This window comes from Ochotona princeps, chromosome X (genome assembly GCF_030435755.1).
Source record: "Ochotona princeps isolate mOchPri1 chromosome X, mOchPri1.hap1, whole genome shotgun sequence".
In the NCBI taxonomy this organism is placed as follows: Eukaryota; Metazoa; Chordata; class Mammalia; order Lagomorpha; family Ochotonidae; genus Ochotona; species Ochotona princeps.
The window spans coordinates 105,588,593-105,605,593 of record NC_080865.1 but is presented as its reverse complement, the minus strand read 5'-3'; the positions used below and the strand labels follow the sequence as shown (position 1 = coordinate 105,605,593).

At 44.8% G+C, this 17,001-nt stretch overlaps 1 pseudogene; it reads right to left on the bottom strand.

Annotated features, from left to right (window-relative positions):
* Positions 1 to 604: 604 nt before the first annotated feature.
* Positions 605 to 5,419, bottom strand: LOC101524212 (melanoma-associated antigen 10-like; annotated as a pseudogene).
* Between the last annotated feature and the right edge of the window lie 11,582 nt (positions 5,420 to 17,001).

The following is a 17,001-nucleotide window of genomic DNA, read 5'->3' as shown; positions in this document are numbered from 1 at the left end:
TTTTACTATTTGATGGTATAACAAATAAATCTTTATCATTCATAATGTTTGGTTCTGAGGCTAATTAATCTTCTGGTTAAAAGTGATATTTGAAAAATATCAGGGCCCGGCAGCATGGCCTAGCGGCTAAAGTCTTCGCCTTGAATGCGCTGGGATCCCATATGGGTGCCGGTTCTAATCCCGGCAGCTCCACTTCCCATCCAGCTTCCTGCTTGTGGCCTGGGAAAGCAGTCAAGGATGGCCCAAAGCCTTGGGACCCCGCACCCGCTTGGGAGACCCGGAAGAGGTTCCTGATTCCCGGGTTCAGATTGGTGCAGCATCGCCCGTTGAGGCTCACTTGGGGAGTGAATCATTGGACGGAAGATCTTCCTCTCTGTCTCTCCTCCTCTCTGTATATCTGACTTTGTAATAAAAATAAATAAATAAATCTTTTAAAAAAATATCAGAAAGAAGACAGTTTCAAGTTACCATTATAAAATAGCAAGATAGAGATATTATTCACTTAAATTTACCTAGCCCGGTCCCACCTTTCTTCTACTTAAAACAGTGATCTCCAACTCAAAATTCAGTAAATTTATTGAAGTGCCTTAAAGTGTTTTATACTTTAGTAAAATGTCTTAAAAATTGCCTCAGATTTTGTTAACAGTAGGGAAAATGTCTGTGTAGCACTGGGACTTGTTTTGGCCATGGGACTTGTGCCTCTTGAGGTGTCAATTCTGGCCTGGGCTTTCTCTTCCTCATCTCTCAAAGCCTCCTCATAGCACAGTGGGAAGTGTGTGGTATCACCTCCACTGAATCTGGCTAAAAAGTCTAGGACTCTCATCTTAGTGGTTTCAGCATGAACCATAGGACAGGTCCCACAGCCTGGGACCCCACAGGAACTCATAGCGAGCAGGATCACTGCAGGGCACCTGTCGGTACTCAATGTACCTTTCCCGCACCCACTCTTCAGTGAGGAGCCGCCGGGGCTCCCCGTAGATGTAGTGCTCCCTACCATCATATACTTCTAACGCACTCAGTGCTTCCCACAGCTCCTCCTCAGAGACACGGTTGCCGTTCGAGAAGATCAGGCCCAGGACCATGATCAGGAAGCTAGTCTTGGGCATGCTCCTGTCATGATCCTGCATCCCATTGTAGGTGAGGCCCAGGGCGGTTTCGAGCACATAGCAGTGACTGATGGAGTCTGCGTCCTTCACATCAATGCCAAAAACCATCAGCAAGCACTGAGAGACTTTACTGAAGATCACAGGGTAGTAATCTTCATAATCTGCAATGACACAAGACAGCATTTCAGTCTTGGTAACTGGCTCCTCCATCCGGTACCTGAGGAGCAGGAGCTGCGCCAACTCCTCCATCTTCGCATCCAATGCATCTTTTTTTTAATAATATATTTTTATTTTGAATTTTGAATTATGTGGTACAATTTCATAAAGGCTGGGATTCCCCCCCCCCAAACTCCTACCCTCTGACAGATTTTCCCCATTTTAATACAATGGTGTAGTCCTTCATAAGGAATCATCATTCTATCAGTCTCTTATTTAACCAACATTGTCGGTACAATGTCCATCCAGTGCATCTTGCAGCAAGGATTCTGCATCTGCTGGGTCCTGGCAGGTGGTTGGGGTCTCCCCTTCCAGGGTACTGCAGCTGTCATCAGATTGGCTCCATGGAAAGGCATAAGGGGAAGAAGTGCTAAGAGGACTCAGGGGGAGCACTCTGAGGAGGACCCTGGGCAGGGCTTGGTGTCTCAACATGAAAGAACTCATCTGTAGTGCTCATAATCAGAGAGGGGGAGGAGGAGGAAGGGGAGCAGGAGGAGGTGAAGGAGGAATAGGTGGTGAAGAACTCCTTGTCCTCTTCCTTGTCAGACTCAAAAATCTCTTCATGCACATCTGGCTCTTCTCCTTGGTCTTACAGGCCTCCCTCATGCCTGAAGAACTTACCGTTCTGAAAACAAGGCATCACTGCTTTCTTTGGTGGCAGCTGCCAAGAGACTGGGCAGAAGTTGGGTGATGAGGACCAACAGGTCTGGGGAGAGAGGAGGCATGAATGATGTCAGCTGGAAGTTGGAAAATTCACACCGGTAGTTCTTCCCTCTGGGTGCTGAATGCAGACCTCATAGAGCTCCAGTCCTGCTGATGGGACAGACTGTCCCCTGAGAACCAAGAGGAAGTAGGTGTGTGTGGGGAGGAGTTCCCCAGGGTGCAATTGATCATCAAGGTGTGAGGCCCCAGAGCAGACAGTGGGGGTGGGAAGGGGCCAAGCATGGTGATTCCTTCTGTTTGGGGGTAGGTGGTGCTCTGGATTCGTATTCAGAGGGTGCACTTCACCTTGCTTCTTGGCACTACTGGGATCTTGTCTGCTTTGTGATCTGAAATCACTGCCTCAGATAAAGACCTTCAGTAGTTGGTTACCACAGCACCTGTGAGATGAACTGAGGGAATACTCAGTTTGCAGACCAAAAATAGCAGCCTTGCTCTCCAGATTCTTGAGCAGAACTTACTGAGCAGGGATGAAGGTCCTATCTGTGGTCACAGAAGGGCCTCACTTTCTCCTAGCAGGGCCTGGACTGTAACCCTCTGCTGGTTGAAAGCAAAGTCTCAAAACAGGAGTTTGATTCTCTGGGACAAGTATGGTGACATAGCAGGATAATCTGCCTGTTAGTACTAGCATCTCATATGGGTACCAGCTAGTGTCCTGGCTGTTCAACTTATGATCTGGCTCCCTGTTCATGGCCTGGGAAAGCAGTGGAGAAAGACCCAAGTCGTTGGACCCTGCATTCATGTGGGAGACCTGGAAGAAGCTCCTGGCTCCCAGCTTTGGTAATTGCGGTCATTTGGGGAGTGAACAAGTGGATGGAAGATCTTTCTATTTTGTTTTTCTTCTCTCTTTGTAAAATCTTTCAAATAAAAATACATTAATAAAAAAACACCCAAAAATGTGTTTGCTTTCTTGAGAGGAAATGAAAGGCAGTGAGAGGACCTCAACATCTGGTTATACCTGCCAAACAGATGGCCAAATTCAATAGGGGTATGTCTATCCTGGAGTGAGGAGCCTGATCCACCCTCACCTTCCTGCCTGGCAGGGCCTGGGACAACCCCTGATGACTCAGTCCCACTCAATCTGAGGCCTTTTCTCCATGAGATACCAGAAAGGGAAGCTAGGGGAAGCCAATCAACTCAAAGTTTCCTGAATCTTCCTCTGGCCGACAGAATGGGTTGCTGTCCTCTATGTTCAGTTTAATGGAGACCTCTCAGTCCTTATCTTGACTCTTGATAGGGCTTAGAATAAATTCCTCTGATAACCTGAGTGTGGTGTACTCTAAAGTCCTATCCTCTCTGTAGCCTCCCCAGCTATAAGGTTCAACCTAATAGCTCTTTCCAAAGCTACCTGGAATGAGAGTAGGGCTATAGTGGATATCTCCAGGCCTTCTTTGTGTTCTGGTTGATGACCTTCAGTTCTCAACAAAAACCTTAGCTTTCCTCCTTGCAGATCCTGGAATGCCTCCCTGTACTTTCAGAAGTTTCTTCCTCTGGTGATCTGATCTCACCCTTACAAACCCGGCCCTCAGTTTCCTAAGTTTTACAAGTAAGGAGTGAGATGTACCATCCTGGGGTGCCTATTCTCTCTGGGGCCTCCAAGAGGTAGCAGGATGGCTGGATTCTGTGGAATCCATTTCTGGGGTGGTGGGTACCTTCAATGTTCACCAAAGGACCTCATCTTGTGTCCGCAATGAGCCTATGATGATTATTCCTTTGATACCAGGGATGAGGTGTGGCTCTCTATTGATCCTATCAACCACGACTTGGATCACTCTGAAATCTTGGAGACAAAAGTAATTCTCAGCACCCATGTCTAAGATCTCAGGGCTCTGTGGTGGAAGTTATCTCAGTCTACTTCAGAGTATCTCAGTTTCTATTCTAACAGAACCTGGGTGCCTCTCCCCAATCCCTTGGGTGACCTGAAATATGGACCTCAAAAATGGTTCTCTAACTACAGAGGTGAAAGTCAGGGAACATCACATCTGGGCACATCCCAGTGCCTGGGGCTTACCATGGCTGACAACAGGGGAAAGACTGCATTCTCCACAGGTCTTACTCATCTTGGGGTCTGCCAGAACCTGACCCCAGTCTCCAAAAGATACGTGCCCTCCTCTCACAACTCCAGCTCCCAGGGTTGCCACATAAGAGACACGTCTGTTCCTACAGAGGTACTAGGCTGAAAAGAGGGGCACAACAGGATTGCTCAGCACCCTCAGTACACCCTTATGTTCTCACCTTGAATTTTAATGGTACTCTGGCCTGATTCTGTGGTAGATCTCAAGTGAGAACCTTCTACACTTCTTAACTGAAGAAGCGGTATTCCGATGATATCACATTTGGCCAGTATACAATGCCCTTGGCGTTCTATGCCTGATAGCAGGGATAAAAATGGATTCTGTGAGTCCTAATCTTAACATCTGTCAAGGTGTGGACCTCAGCCTCTGCCGGTCTCAATCAGCCCTCTATCTGGGATGTAAACTTCTTCAACTTAAAGAAAAACCTCAGACATCTTTCCAACTCCCAAGTGGAAGTTAGATGCCATCACATCCTACTGCTGTGTCCCGGACTTTCCAGGACTGATGTGACCAAGTTTCCTCTATCCTTGGACTCTGGGGTCTTATGTTTCTATCCTCTTAGTTGTTACTGTGACACTGGGCATGACCTGAGCCCCTTCCTCTGCTAATGTGACACTCTGTTGGTTCTGCTATGCCTGTAAGCTCTCACATCTGGATACAAATGTCAGGACATGCTGCATCTGAACATCTTGTATCAGGCCCCCAGGGATTTACAAAGCATGGAGAGGAAGCATCTGTCCTGGGATCTGGGATCCATTCAGTTCTCCCTAGGTGTTTCACCTTGACTCCTAGCAGGACAAGGGACAGCTTCCTAGGGCAACCTGTGGACACATGGCCTCTCTTAGCTGCCCCTTTATCAGCAGCTAGGAAACATTACTTCTGTCCATGCAGCTGACAGCAGTTGTGGCATCTTCTGTTCTGATGTCTCAGGATCCTTGGCGTGACCCTGTTGAGACTCTGACTTTTAATTTAACACCTTCCTGGTCCTACCACATTATGCTTCTGGCATACCAAGCTCCCCACTGCCTTGGTGTCCTTTGAGGCAGAATTAGGCATACACAGGTTAGCTCCCATAACACCAGGAGGTGGAGGAGTTGTCAGATGGATAATGTAGCTTGAACTAACCCGCAGCTGACTGCAGGGTTAGAGATGCATTCTTGAGGGGCACTGCTTTCTGAGTCAATGGATCCCTTAACCCTTACTTCTGAGGACTCTCATCTTGGCTGTTGGCTCCTTTATTAAGTGCTCCTTGGACATGGCCCCTCTTTGAGGTATCTGAGAATTTTTTCCAACCAAAACCATTGTGGAATATGACTCCACAAGCTTGAAAGGGGAGCTGCGGTGCTCATGACGAGTGGTAGACAGTTATATTTGTGGAATAATGACTAATCATTTTGTAGATATTTTCTATTGCTTAAATGTGGGTTGTGTATGATGACTTCCATCCAAAGAAAGTAGAATATGAAGTGGAACAGCTGGTTCTCACACTCAAGGGTGTTTTGATAGAGAGTTTCAAGAAAGCACCTTCTGTAATAAGCAATCTTGAGCAGTGTGCCTGGGTTGGAGTCATAATGGACTGATTAGCTGCTCAGAGTCAGCAAGGAGAGATCTGGAAAATACTCCCCAATGAACATGATATTGACCAAGAATACAAAGTGTATTCCAGACAAAAGTCAGAGGGTGGGAAGCAGGTTTCTAATAACTGTAGTCTTCCCATGTGGCAAATTCCCATGTGGGGGAATTTCTAAGATGCTAATTCATTTCTACTACCTTTGTTCCACCTTGAAAAAACTACAAATAGCTACACATATTCTGTTTTTATATATGGAGACTGTGTGTCTCTGTGTGTATATCCATGTGTGTATAGTTTTTCTTCTGAATTTCTTTGCTTTATTTTATTTTTTAAGATTTATTTATTTTTACCGAAAAGGCACACTTACAGAGAGGAGAGACAAAGATCTTTCATCTGCTGGTTCACTCCTCAAGTGGCCCAAATGGCTGCAGCTGAGCCGATCTGAAGGCAGGAGCCAGGAGCCAGGAGCCAGGAGCCTCTTCCGGGTCTCCCACGAGGGTACAGGGTCCCAAGGCTTTTGGCTATCCTCTACTGCTTTCCCAGGCCATATGCAAAAGCTGAATGGGAAGTGGAGCAGCCGGGATATGAACTAGTGCTCATATAGGATCCAGGCGCATATAAGGTGAGGGCTTTAGCCACTAGGCTACTGTGCTGGGCCCTGCTTTATTTTTTAAAATTTATTTATTTTATTATTTTATGATACAATTTCGTAGGCTCTGAGATTTCCCCTCACCCTCCTCAAATTCACACACCCTCCTCAAAATCATTCCCCCTCACTGATTTTATCTATATTATTACTATAGTATAGTCCTTCATGAGTAGTCATAAGTCCATCATTTTCCCATGTAAATGTATCCCGACATTGTAGGTGTGGATAATGACAGACAGACCAGCAGCCTATTGTCAAGATAGAGTTAACTGGGCCCAGCGGCGTGACCTAGTGGCTAAAGTCCTCGCCTTGAAAGCACCGGGATCCCATATGGGCGCCGGTTCTAACCCTGGCAGCTCCACTTCCCATCCAGCTCCCTGCTTGTGGCCTGGGAAAGCAGTCGAGGACGGCCCAAAGCCTTGGGACCCTGCATCCACGTGGGAGACCTGGAAGAGGTTCCTGGTCCCGGCATCGGATTGGTGCAGTACCGGCCCGTTGCGGCTCACTTGGGGAGTGAATCATCGGATGGAAGATCTTCCTCTCTGTCTCTCCTCCTCTCTATATATCCTGCTTTCCAATAATAATAATAAAAAAATCTTTTAAAAAAAAAGAGTTAACAGTTTCACTGGGAGTCCATCTTTGATCTGGAAGTAGAGATGCATACTGCATTGTATCTTCACATCTGGATATGATAGTCTCCATTACACAGTTACTATACATCCCCTTAAATGAAAAGTCACAATACAAAATCAACAGTAGGAAGAAAAAAAACAGAAAGTAACAACACCATGAAGTTAAATAACATGCTGCTGAATGACTAATGTGTCGCTGAAGAAATGTAAAAGAAAATCAAGAACCTTCTTGAAGAAAATGCTGCTACTGTATGATCTATGAGTCATTGAAGAATTTAATCAGAAGAAAGTGTTTTGCAGAGATGAAACTAACAAAAAAAGTCAAAATCCATAAGATAGTTTCCGCTGATATTTGTTAGTGAAATGTGTCTCCTTTAGGCAACAAGTAGACGGGTTTTGTTTTTAATCCTTTCTACTAACCTATGAAGCTTGATTGATGAGTTTAAGCCATTTACATGCATTTTAGCAATGGGTTGTTCATTGATTTAGTCTTCTGTTGTTATTTTACTGGGATGTTTTTCACATTTACTTTTGGTGTTGGTGACTGCTATTCCTCTTCTCTGTCAAGAGAACATCTTTAAATATCCTTTGTAGGGCAGGTCTGGAAGAGGCATAGTCTTTTAACTTTACTGTGGAATACTTTTATTTCATTTTCTTTTTTTAAAAATATATTTTATTTTGAATTTTGAATTATGTGGTACAATTTCGTACAAGCTGGGATTCCCTCCCAAACTCCTACTCCCAACAGATTTTCCCCATTTTACTACAATGATGTAGTCCTGCTTAAGGAATCATCATTCTATCAGTCTCTTATTTAAGTGTACCCAGACATTGTTGGTACAGACAATGTCAGGCAGTCCAGCATCCCATTGTCTGCACATGCCCAACAGTTTCATTGGGAATCCATATTTCATCTGGAAGCAGGGATGTATGTTCCATTATTCCCCCACATCTGTATGTGATAGACCCCAGTACTCCATCACTATACATTTCCATAATTGAGAAGCCATGAAACAAGGTCAACAACTGGTATGAGTTAGAACATCCACAACAACAACAATAACAACATCAACAACAAATTACAGCACCATGAAAAAAACACACCACTGAATAACATGAGTGACAAAAAGGAAACACAAAAGTCTCTTGGGAAAAATGATGCCACCGTGTAATCTATGAGCCAGTGATGAATTCGACAAGAGAAAAGGAATTATTTGGAATAAACAAAACTGAGATAAAAAATATCAAAACACATAGGATACAGCCAAAAAAGCAAACAACCAACCAAAAAACATTATGGATCGGATTATTGAAGTTATACTTTCCATGCTGGGTTGCTTATATAACAGAGAACATATGGTATTCCTTATATAAGAAAGAAAACATGGTAACAAAGACAAAGGAAAGTTTTGCTGGGTAGGTTATCGTGGGCCGACAATTTTTTGCTTTTAGAATCTGGAATATGTCACTCCGTTCTCTTCTGGCCTGTAGAGTTTCCTCTGAGAGGTCTCCTGTGAGTTTAATTGGCATTCCTTTATATGTCAATGAATTTTTTTCAAGTGCATATTTAAGGATCTTTTCCTTATGTTCGATTGAAGAGAGCTTGATTATCATGTGTCTTGGTGAAGATTGCCTCTGGTCAACCCTGTTGGGAGTTCTGTGCCCCTCCTGGATCTTGTTTCCCAATTCTTTCTCTAGGTTAGGGAAAATTTCCCTTAATATTTATTGAATACACCTTTAATCCCAGCTTCTCTTTCTGCACCTTGTGGGACTCCCATAACTCTCATATTTGGTCTTTTAATAGTGTCTTTCAATTCTTGAGTATTTTTTTGGCCTGATCCAGCTCTGCTTCCAGCTTGTTGTTTGTTTCCCCTGGTGACAGGAAATATCTTCTTCCACTAACATGGAATATTTTTTTCCATCCTTTCATGTTCAGTTTCTGCATATCTTTGTTGGTGAGATGTATCTCTTGCAGGCAACAGATAGGTGGGTTTTGTTTTTTGAATCAGTTGGCTAATCTATAATGATTGATGGATGAATTTAAGACATTTACATTCAGGGATAGTATTGATAAGTAGTAATTTGGTTCTGTCATTTTAGCAGTGGGCTATTTATTGTTTGATTTACTCTTCCTTTTTTTTTTTTTTTCATTGGGGTGTTTTCCACGTTTGCCTTTGGTTGTGGTGGGTGCTATTCCTTTTCTCTGTCAATAGAATATTTGTAAGTATCCCTTGTAGGCCAGGTCTGGAAGAGAGGCGTATTCTTTGAGCTTTTCTTTACTGTGGAAGAATTTTCTTTCATTTTTAAAGGCAAAGAAAATCTTTGCTGGGTAAGTTATTCTGGGCTGACCACTTTTTCCTCTTAGAATCTGGAATATGTCACTCCATTCTCTTCTGGCCTGTAGAGTTTCCTCTGAGAGGTCAGCTATGAGTCTGATTAGAGTTACTCTAGAGGTCAATTGATATTTTTACATGCATATTTAAGGATCTTTTCCCTGTATTCAACTGAAGAGAGCTTGATTTTCATGTGTTGTGGTGAAGATTGTTTTTGGCCAGCACTGTTGGGAGTTCTGTGCCCCTCCTGTATTTTATTTCTCAGTTCTTTCTCCAAATTAGGTAAGTTTTCCTTTATTATTTTATTGAATACATTGTTTTAAAGACTTATTTCATTGGACAGTCAGATATACAGAGAGAAGGAGAGACAGAGAGGAAGATCTTCTGTCCGGTGATTCATTCCCCAAACGGCTGCAATGGCTTGAGCTGAGCCAATCCAAAGCCAGGGGCCAAGAGCCTCTTCCAGGTCTCCCATGCGGGTGCAGGGTCCCAAGGCTTTGGGCTGTCCTCGACTGCTTTCCCAGGCCACAGGCAGGGAGCTGGATGGGAAGTGGAGCTGCCGGGATTAGAACCGGCGCCCATATGGGATCCAGGTGCATATGAGGCAAGGATTTAGCCACTAAGCTATCTGTGCCAGGCCCTACTGAGTACATTTTTAAGCCAAGCTTCTCTTTCTTCGCCTTATTTAACTCCTATAACTCATACATTTAGCGTTTTCATAGTGTTCCTTAATTCTTGAAAACTTTTCTTTGTTTGACTCAGTTCCATTTCCAGGTTTTTGATTTTTCCTCCATTGTTGAAGGAAATTCTGAGACTCTTTCTTCTGCATTGCCCATTCTATTATTAAGGTTTTCCACTGAATTTTTAATTTGCTTCATTGTGTGCTTCATCTCTAATAATTCAGCTTGATTTTGTTTCAGTGTTTATTGCCATTTCCTGTGTGACATATCCCTTAAATTCCTGCATGTGCTTCTTGTTGACAAGAGGCTTTATAACAAGTTTTTAAAGTTCTTTATCCCCCATTTCCTCAATATATTCCTCAGTTAACTCTGAGGTTGGCAAAGGTTTTTGCTGCTTTGCAGGGGATTCTTCACTAATATTCATCGTGTTTCTGTTGCTTCTTTGCTCTTGGTCCTGGCTATTCTGGTGAGCACAGTCTTCTCCTTTGGGCCAGTTTCCAAGCTGTGTTGCCCACTGGTCTATAGGTCAATTTTACTGATTGTATTTAGTATCCAGTATCCACTTCTTCATTTGCAGTCACTTGTGCCACTCCCTGCAGGGAGTTTTAGTCTTGGGCTCTCTTGTTAGACTTCCACCACGGCTTCTGTAATCTCAGCTTCTGGCTCACCACTTTTCATCCCCTGTGATCCTCTGTCACGGCCACACCATTGCCTGTACAGCCTTTTTTTTTTTTTTTCACTCCAGGTTCGAGCAGTGCCTGGGATTAGGGAGACGCCAGCTGTCCTAAATCACTGTGTTGTTAGTGGTGCTGGTCTTGCTGGAACTGCTTGTTTTTTTTTTTTTTTTTTTTTTTTTTTTTTTTTTTTTTTTTTGAGTGGAATCTATAAGGATACCAAGTTGGTACTCTTTCCCTGTGGTACCAGTGCAATGCGTTGTGCCGGACTTGGGTTCTCTCCCAGCTCAGCATATGTGGAGCTTATTGTTGTTTCTCTAGCCACTCCACCCACTCCTTTTCCTCAGTATAGAAGATGGCACCTGATGTGGCACTGGTGGGGTCTGGAACTGCTGACCTTTAGTTCTGGGGGCCACTTGGCTTTATCTTGGGTGGAACCTGCAGGACGCCAAGTTGGTACTAGTTACCTGTCAGACCAGTGCAATGCACTGAGCCAGAAGTGACTTCTCTCTTGGCTCAGCACCTGCACAGTTCACTGTTGTTCTTTTAGCTCCACAGCCTTTTCTTCAGTACTTAAAATGACATCCAATGGAGCACTGGTGGAGGTCCAAGTCACGAAATCTACCCTGTTCCCTCACCTGCCTGCTTGGGCTCTGCTGCTCTGTTTATGCTAAGGGTCCAGTCAAGCAAATCAGCAGCACGGGCACTTCTATGCCTGGAGTCACCTCCTGAACTCCTAATCAACTCCCTTTTCCACCTGGCTGCTGATAGAACTCTAATCACTGACCACCGCTGGGGTTTCTGGTCACTGCAACTCTGCTCTGCTATCTCTACTGCTTCCAAGTGTCCATGGATTTCCAGGTGTCCATCTGCCTTTGGCCTGTCCTCTCCTATTTCCTAGGATCATGGCCTCTATGCTTCACTGTAGCTAATGATTCTCCATCTGTGTCCTTATCCTATTTTGCCCTCTTGTTTCTCCCTGCATATGTGTGTAGTTTAAAAACTGTAGATGCTATAGAATTTGGCATATAAATATTTATGATTGGTGTCTTTACTGAATTATATCCCATACATAATAAGATACCTATTTATTCCTCATAAAAACAACACAACACCTGCTCCATTAGAAGTAGTATTTCTTCGTTAAATATTTTCCTCCTTTTTTTTTTAAGATTTATTTATTTTTATTTCAAAGTTAGATATACAGAGAGGAGAGACAGAGAGGAAGATCTTCTGTCTGATGATTCACTCCCCAAGTGACCGCAATGGCTGGGGGCTGTGCTGATCAGAAGCCAGGAGCCAGGAACTTCCTCCAGGTCTTCCACACAAGTGCAGGATCCCAAGGCCTTGGGCTGTCCTCGACTGCTTTCCTAGGCCACAAACAGGGAGTTGGATGGGAAGTGGAGCAGCTGGGACATGAACTGGTGCCCATATGGGATCTGGGCTCATTCAAGGTGAGGACCCTAGCTGCTAGGTCATCACGCCTGGCCCTGCTTCTTTTTTGTTTCATTTAGAATTTTGTTTGAAGCAAAGTAGAGATAAATGCCAGGAGAGGGCAATATAGGGGAAGAAATTAAGGAACATAGAGGTGAGGATGCAGAACTGAATCGTGTTGCAAGAAGTTTTAGTTTTGCCATTGGGACAATTCATGTTCAGATTCAGAAACTGACACTCCATGCGATTAATTGCTCAGGGTATTTCCAGACCAACAGGCAGAGACTTGGAGTCTCAAGGCAAGTATGTCTTTACCTCTCATATCTACTTTCAATTTGAAAGGGAGGGAAGGGAACAGAGAGAGAAGAGACCTGAGAGATTGAGAGGGAGGGGGGAAGGGGGGAGGGAGGGAGAGAGGGAGAAAGAGGGAGGGAGGGAGAGAGAGAGGGAGAGAGGGACAGAGGGAGGGAGGGAGAGAGAGGGAGAGAGGGAGAGAGGGAGAGAGGGAGAGAGAGGGAGAGAGAGGGAGAGAGAGGGAGAGAGAGAAAGAGAGAGAGAGAGGCTGACTCCCATCCACTGTGTTATGGAGTGCAGCCAGTGATTGCTCCTTCACCTCTCCTCGTATACTCTTCCCCCCCCTCCTCTTGTCCTAATTCAGCTGGGATGTTGGATACAGATGAGTCCAATTAGTCTTTTTAGCTAGAAGCCCAGTTCCTGTTCCTGCCCAACCCAATGAGCACTAATTAACTCCTTAACTCACAACACTTCGCTATTCGCTCCTGCCCACCTGTGACTCACCTATCAACTGAGAGGGGATGGTATTGCATTGTTGTGTAACCACGCCCCTCACAAGTCCCTTTAAAAGGTCGGTGAAGCGGGAGTTCTCACTCTCTACCTGGCCAGGTGCTTCTGTTCCTCTGGCACCTCGACTCTTGGCTGACCCAGAACAGGTAATCCCCTGAGCATGGTCCCTGTGTACTGCTTAGATGGGATAATGGATATAATAATGTTGTTTCTGGTTTGTGTGGTGTCAGGAGTTTCAGGGGAGGTGAGGCCTAGCAGTAGTGGAATGTGGGCAGAGAAAGGTGAATGTCTGCAGCTTAATAGGTGTGTCCAGGTTTTGTAAGTGTGTCCAGGTTATTCGTTGCATGTCTCTTAGGATAACTTACGTTGTTCGGGAAGCTGGGACATAGGTCTTCAGCTTAATGGATAGACTTAACGGTAATGTGCGGGAGTCCAGCTCCGGCCGAGGTTCGGAACTCTTGAAGGGTGCGTGGAGTCGGTGCAAAGAGAGAATAAAGAAAGAGATGGACCACCAGAATTCCTTGATGATCGTGGACCATGCAATAAAGCCGTCCGCTTTATTTATACAGAATCAGTCAAACTCTGGCTCAGACTTGTTACGTCATGATCAAGTGGGTGTTACTACAGCTAATTCTGCTGTATGTATCACCTAAAGCAAGCTCAATCAGTAACACATTCCACTTGAATCAGCTAAGGGAGGAATGTGTCCGGAGGCAGGACCCAATGATCAAAGAAAGAGGGAAAGAAAGGGTTTCCTCTACATTGGAGGGTTAGCACCCTTGATTAGCATAAGATCAACGGAAGAGAAAAGGCCCTAAGCACAGGTTCCCACCACCTGGGGACAGAATACCCTTGATTAGCATATGGTCAATAGGGGAAGAGGATTCTGAGCAAAGGTAACTGCTATGCCTCTGGTTAGCATAGGATCAAAGGGGGAGTTAACACCCTGATCAGTATATTGCCAATGAAGGCAGCTGTGACAGCAATTGATAAAAACCTTTTTGCTAAAAGCGAATATCAGCAACATAAACTTTCAAGCTCGCACAGATACTATACATTAACTCCACAGGGGCAGACAATGCCTAGATAGGTTACAGGAAACTCAGTGGGAAAGTCCGGTGTCCATGTAAAGGGAAGTGGAGCTGCATTCAGGTGATCGTAGAGATATTCCTGCCGGAGCCCAGCTGCACAGCAGGAGGTTCCTTGCAGCCCTGCCTGCAATGGAACAATACCCTTCACACCTTCCTGTCTTACATACCCACTGCACAGATCCCAACAGTAATGACCATTTGTTCCCCTTTGGATTGTATTTGGTTGGATTATGATTGGTTGGATTGCCATATGGACTTCTGATCTGCTATTTCTAGTATGCTCTGTTATCACCAAGCTTGGTTAATAAAGACTCCTCAATAAAACCTTAGACATGTCTGGTGTGATCTCGCTCGCACCCCGTAACAACTGCTTCACTCCCCAAATGTCCAGCACAAACAGTGCACGCCAGTCAGGAGTCAGAAATTGCTGTCTCCTGTATCAGTGGTAAGAGCTCAATTACTCGACATCACTATTACATCCCAAGGCTTGCAATAACTAGAAGGTGGAGTCAGGAACTAGAGATGGGTATTAAACCATCTCAAACTAGGGACATGCTTTTTTTGTGGAAGATTTTACTTATTTGAAAGGTAGGGTTACAGAGAAGGACAGAGAGAGAGAGAGAGAGATCTTTCTTCCACCGATTCACTCCCCAAATGGCCACAATGACTAGGGCTGGGCCAGATGGAAAGCAGGAGCCAGAAGCTTCCTCCTGGTCCCCCATGTGGGTGCAAGGGTTAGAACCTGGGCCATCTTCTGCTGCTTTCCCGGGCACATTAGCAGGGAGCTAAATCAGAAGTGGAGCAGCCAAATCTTGAAGCAGTGCCTATATATGATGCTGTTGCCACAAGCAGCAGCTTAACTCACTATACTCTAGTGCTGGTCCCAACATGAACGTTTTAACTGGCATTTTTACTGCTATGCTAAATACCTGTTCCTCCTAGCACTTTAAAAAGTATCATTGTAAAAATGATCTCATGGTAGGTGTTTGATGCAGCAGTTGAGATGCTGCTGGGACACCCACATTCCAAATCTGAAGGCCTGGGTTCAAATCCTGGCTCTGCCTCTGATTCCAGTTTCCCACTAATGCATAACCAAAGAGGCATCAGATGACAGTCCAAATAGTTCCTTGCCAGTCAAACAGGAGATACGTCCTGAGTTTCAGGCCCCTGGCTTTTATCTGTCACAGTCCCAGATGTTGTACGCATTTGAGGAGTGGATCAATAGATGGGAAATCTCTTTTTTTGCCTTCCAAATAATTACTACATAAACACAAATTTTAAAGAACTTGCTCAAAGTTACTAAAGTTACTTCAGTCCTGCATACTTTACTGATTCATATGCTGTCTTACCCTTGAGATTCTGTGGTTGAGATGAGAGCTTAGAGAGACCTAAATTGGGTAAGGAGCACTGTAGTAGTAGCAAGTGACTCCAATGTGGCAAACATTGTGATGCAGGAAGCCAAGATTCCACCTGCAATGCTAGCATCCCATATTGGAGCACTGGTTTGTATCTCAGCTGCTCTGCTTCTGATCCAGATCCCTGCTAATCTACCTGGGAAGGCAACAGAGGACACACCAAGTATTTGAGCTCCTGTTACCTTTGTGGGAGATCCAGATAGGAACACTGGCTCCTGGCCTCTGTCTGAACCTCAGCAGCCTCAGCAGCCATTCGGGGAGTGTACCAGCACATGGAAGATATTTTTATGTTACCCTCACCACTTTTCACTCTGCCATCCAAATCAATCAATATATTTTTTTTAATCCAGCCTCTCCCAGGTGACCATGCTAGGTCTCAGAAGGAGTTTGGCAGCTTGGCTAAGATGAGAGGCTATGAAGGGAGGCCTTGCTGAGACCTTTGCTGTGGTTTGAATATGGTATGTTCCATGACAGTTAAAACATTGAAATTTCATTGCCATTGTAGTAGCTCTGGGATGTGGGGCTTTCAAGGGGGATAATTAGGTTATTAAAGGGGAATTAATGCCTTTTAGAAAAAAAGATTTATTGGGCCCGGCGACATGGCCTAGCAGCTAAAGTCCTCGCCTTGAACGCCCCGGGATCCCATATGGGCACTGGTTCAAACCCGGCAGCTCCACTTCCCATCCAGCTCCATGCTTGTGGCCTGGGAAAGCAGTCGAGGACGGCCCAAAGCCTTGGGACCCTGCATCCACGTGGGAGACCTGGAGGAGGTTCCAGGTTCCTGGCTTTGGATCGGTGCGCACCGGCTGTTGCGGCTCACTTGGGGAGTGAATCATTGGACGGAAGATCTTCCTCTCTGTCTCTCCTCCTCTCTGTATATCTGACTGTAATAAAAATGAATAAATTTTTTAAAAAAATATTTATTTATTTTTATTGGAGGGGCAGATCAGATTTACAGAGAGATGCAGGGATGGATGGAGAGATCTTTAATGTGCTGGTTTACTCCCCACATGACTCCAATGACTAAAGTTTGGCCAATCTGAAACCAGGAGTCAGGAGCTACTTTTGTATCTCCCATGTGGGTGCAGGGTCCTAAGGCCTTGGGCCATTCTCTATTGTCCACCCAGGCCACAAATAGAGAGTTGCTGGGACACAAATAGGTGACAGGGATGCTGGTGCTTGCCAATTGAGCCATCGTGCCAGGCCCAAATTAACGTGTTTCTCATAGGAATGAGTTCTTGCTCCAGAGGGACTGGGTTAATGACTGAGTTGTTCCAAAGAGGACAGTCCTCATGTTTTGTCTTTTCCTCACACTGCCTCTCGCCCGTCTGCTGTTTCAACATGTTATGAAGCAGTAGAAAGTCCTTACCATATGTGGCTGCTTGATTCTGAGCTTCCAAGCTCAAGAAAGTTGAATTCAATACATTTCTGTCCTTTACATGTTACCCAGCCAGGTATTCTGTCATAGTAACATGAAATAAGCTAAAACTGGCTCTTTCATCCTGCAGCTTGTGAAACTTGGAAGAAACAGGGCTATCACCTACCTTTCCTCTCCCTCTATTCCTTAGGACAGCTAGTGACTGTACAGTTGGTAGTGTC